We start from the raw sequence: 4342 nt of genomic DNA, 5'->3' as shown, positions 1-4342 counted from the left end.
GCCGAGCTCGCTTCTCTCCTTCACAGTTCTTATCTCTCTCGCTTTGGGGACAGAAAGGTTCCTTTCAGGTCACGCTGGGCCTGAATCTGCGCCGCCCGCCTGGGTGGGGAGGAGGAAGTGTGGCTTAACACCTTTTCCTGGCCTGCCCATCCACCTCCGGGAAGCCAAGGGATTCCCTCCATCCCACAACCCTGCTCCTGACTGTGCAAATAAACTTTCGCATCTTTGTCCTCATCTGATGCTCCCGTTGCTGGGGCAGATGAGCCAGGCCAAGGAGCTGGGGTCTCCATTTTCCAGATGCCAAAACAGCAGGGCTCGGAAAGTGAAATGATTGATTGGGGCAGAGCTGCAGGGCCGATGAGAGCTCATGAGTTCTGATCTACACTCAGGGCCTTTTCCGTCTTTCTGTGTTGGACCGCAGGTAAAGAAGAGTTACCGCCCTTTCTGCAGGCCAGCATGCAGCCGTTGTAAGCTGGGCACCCCATGACTGGGGGGTTGGGGGTGGATGGGGACATTCACACCACCTGCTCCATAAATATCACCCCATGCCTCCTGAGAGCCTCACCCCTTGGTCCCTTCCCAACCACACATTCCCAGAGCTTTGTAGGTACCGGTGGGCATTCTCCTTGTTTGCTGTAGAGGCGTGGCTGGGATGACATGGTGCTAAGGGGCAAGAACCACAAAGGTTCACCAAGACTCCCTGGGCCTCAGTCTTCTCCGTCTATAAAATGGTGACAAAAGTAGGCGGTCATGTAGGACTGTTACGAGGGGTAAACAAGCCTGTGCCTACCACTTAGTCATCTGGAATTTGGAGCTCCGATAGCTTTCCCTGTACCAGTGTTTGCGTACAGTGACAAAATGCCACTCACCTCTGCACGTAACAGAAGCCCTCTGCATTCTTTCTGTCTCGGCGGCCAAGGATTTCCACCCAGCTGTTTTATCAGTTAAGACTCTTGGTGGTTGCAAGTCACCGAAGCACTGATCCTAACTGGATTACATGAGAAAGGGAATTTGTTGGCTCCGTGGGGACTCTAAAGGCAGCCAAGGGTAGAGGCTAGCTTCAGGCACAGCTGGATCCAGGGATGGAAATGATACCATCAGAATCGGGTTTCCCTCTCTCCATTTCTCAGCCCCCTTCCCCCGTGGTTGGCTCCCTCCTCGTGGTGGCAGAAAAGGCTGCAGGAGCTCCCGAGCCTCATCGGCTCAGGATCGAGGCCAGTGGGAAAGAGCCAGCCCTGGTATTCCCAGCAAGAGTCTCCATGCATCTCTCTGCCCTTCCCTGAACCCCCCCATCATGGTGGCCAGAGGAATGGGATGCCCAGAGGAAGCCAGGCTCGGATGGTACGCCAGCCCTAAAGCCATGGGTGGGTCTGCTCCACTCAAATCTGGATCCGAGAGGACAGACTGGTGGTTGTCCGAAAGGAAATCGGGTATGGCAGCCAAAAGATAGGTGTCCTTGGCAGCCACCCACGCTCTCTGGCCTTGTGTCCCAAAGTAGACCTTGATGAGCTGGCTTCTGGAATCCCAGGGAACAGAATGGGCTATGAGTGGGTGCAAAGCCAGGCTGAGTAGCTCCAAAAAACAAAAATGGAAAATTCCCATCTGAGGCTGCTTGGTGCCAACTGCGGCTCAACTCGACCTGCTGACCTTGAATGGGATCCTTCCCTGCACTTGACCCGCAGCCTGCCAGGGGGAAGGCTGGTATCCTGGATTGCGGGGGAGGGGCTGACAAACTGGGGACCTTTCCAAAAGCCTTCGCCATTAGGCAGTGTATCGCTGTTCCGCTTCGATTATTAGTTATTTGTCTTTCATCTGAAAAGGAACCAAGCCATAAATACAAATACAGAGTAGCCCCCCCACCCCTCCCCCCGGCCTCCTGGCACACACCACACTAATCACAATGCAAAACAGCACTGGTATAAAATTGCAGCTAGCTGCTCTTGCTTGCTGTGCGGCTGAGGATTGCTGCTTGCCGCTCTTAAAAGGAAGGTTAGCAAGCGTCAGGGAACGTTAAGGACATACCCAGCACCAGCACCAACTCCAGACTTGATGGAATGAAGACAATTAAAACAAATTAGAAAGGGAATAACTTCCCACCAGGTGATTCCATGGTGTTGAACCCTAGCGAAGTGCTATTTGCATTTCCTGCCCATACCATCTAGAATTCTGTGCTGGGGGGGGGGGGGCGGGGAGTCATGCTTTGCCTGCAAGAATATGGTGAATACAGTTGAACCTGCAAGCACAAAGATACTCTAGAAGCTTCCCTCTCCCCTCACTTCCCCAAGCCTGCTGCAGAGATGGAAAAGAAATGGAGAAGAGAACCAGAAAGATTTTTTTTTTAATGGTGGTAATTATATATGCATTTCCAGTGGGAGATTCTGGGAATTATTCCTAAAAGGCTGGAAAGAATTTCTTCTTTTGATCTCCACTCTGAGCCAGAGAAAATCAAATTAAGAAAGAAAAGCAACTGAGAATTCTCAGTGGGGAGGAAGGAGCAGGACTGGGGCTGCCAGCAGGGTCCTGGGGAAACGAAGAGGAAGGGAGAAGACCCAGCACCTTCCTGAGAGGAGCCTGAGGCTGTGTCTCCACGTCTTGCCTTCGAGGCTTCCTTCCCTTGCTTTCAGGGCCCAGGAGAAAGGTCCCCTTGGAGTCCCTGAGAGCCACGGGGGCCGGCCAGCCTTCCTCAGCGATGGCCCCGACTTCTGGGGAGCCCCCCAGTCCTAGCCAGCCTTCTGAGCCGCCACAACCAGATCCGCCAGTGTAGGCGGCAGCTCTTTAGAAAAAAAAAAAATCCTCCCTTTGAGGCTCGGGGAGAAATGGTCCTGTCACTTCCCTAAATCTTCTCCTGTGGTTGCTAAGCAGCACGCCTCTGCCCCTGCACTTCCCTCGGCTCCCTGTCTGCCTCTCTCCACCCTCCACCCCCTCACGCCCCCCCCCCCCCCAGCTAACAGTGCTCTGCCTGGCCTGGCTCCCGCTCAGAGGATAGTCCCTGAGCGCCCGTCCAGCTCCTGGGGCCTCACAGCGCCTCCCATCCTGCTCTGCACATCAAGCCCTTCGGTCCTGGCAGGAGAGACCCCCCAGGAGCCTCTTTGGGGCCCCCACAGAGCTGAAGCCTGCCTTCCCTCCCTCCTTCCTCCTTTCCTTCCTCCCTCCCTCCCTCCCTCCTTCCCTCCCCCCCCCCAAATAACACTGAGCACTTACCATGAGCTGGAGGCCCCGGGGAGCTAGTGGGGCGCAAGCACAAGCAGCTAGAGCATCATAGGGAAGCACTAGGGATCTCGAGGCTGGGGCACCTCTCCCCCTGGCCCTTGGACGCATCCCTGTGCCCCCCCATGTTAGTGAGGGCTGTGCATTTTCCTGAGTGTGGAGCATGAAAGGGGGAATTGGCAGCTACCTCAGCAAACATGCCTTGCACATTCTCTTCTGAAGACCTTCTCCCGGCCCCCGGGTCCCCTCTCTGATGCTCTCCTAACTGCCTCTCCTGGGAGCTCTCTGCTTCCTCCTCGGGCTCCTGCGCTAGTCCCCTGCTCCCCCCTTCACCCCCACCTCTCCCCTGTCTGCCTTTCAGGCAGCTGATTGCTCTTCTAGCTTTTGCCTTCAAACATGTAGAAAGCCTTGCTTGCTGCCACCAAGCTCATGTCACAGCCATCCAACGTCCTGGACCCAATCTGGGGTGCATGCATGCAAAACAGCACTCCAATGGCATTTAGGGGTGGATTCAAAGTATAAAGAAAGTCACATAAATGGTAACCCCCAATTTTAATAAATCAGTCATTTCCTCTGATGGGGAGTGGGGGGGTATGATCTCAAGGAAGGGATGTACTCAGGAGTGGGAGGCGGGGAAGGCCTGCACTAGTGGGAACAATCATCCTGATCTGCTGTGCACCAAGGGGTCCCAGGCTGCAGAACTTTCTGTACTGAACCAGATGGGACAACTTGGCCACCCTAGGCTGTGCTCTATCTGTGGTGCTTTATCTTTTAAGGACGGGTATATGGGACTTTGCTACATTATCTCTGTACCTTTTTGTAGACTTAGAACATTTCATTGTGAAAAAAGGAGAGAGAGAGAATCTCTCCCGAGGGATGTGTGTTCTGGGGGGGCTCCCAAGAGAAAGTCACTGATCATGTGGGGAGATCAGAAAAGATTTGTAGGAGGTACTATTTGAGGTGAAGTTTGAAGTCTAAGTGAGAATTCCTCCAGCACTTAACCACTTTGTTCTGGAATTCTTTTCCTGCCTCTCTGAATACCTTGCTAAGCTGCTGGCTTCAGCAGAACAAGGACCAAATGTCATGGCTCATTTTACGTGTCAGCCTAGCTGGGCCATGGGGTGCTCAGATCATT

The sequence above is a fragment of the Halichoerus grypus genome, chromosome 6 (assembly GCF_964656455.1).
Source record: "Halichoerus grypus chromosome 6, mHalGry1.hap1.1, whole genome shotgun sequence".
NCBI classification, from domain to species: domain Eukaryota; kingdom Metazoa; phylum Chordata; class Mammalia; order Carnivora; family Phocidae; genus Halichoerus; species Halichoerus grypus.
This window is presented reverse-complemented; position numbering follows the sequence as displayed.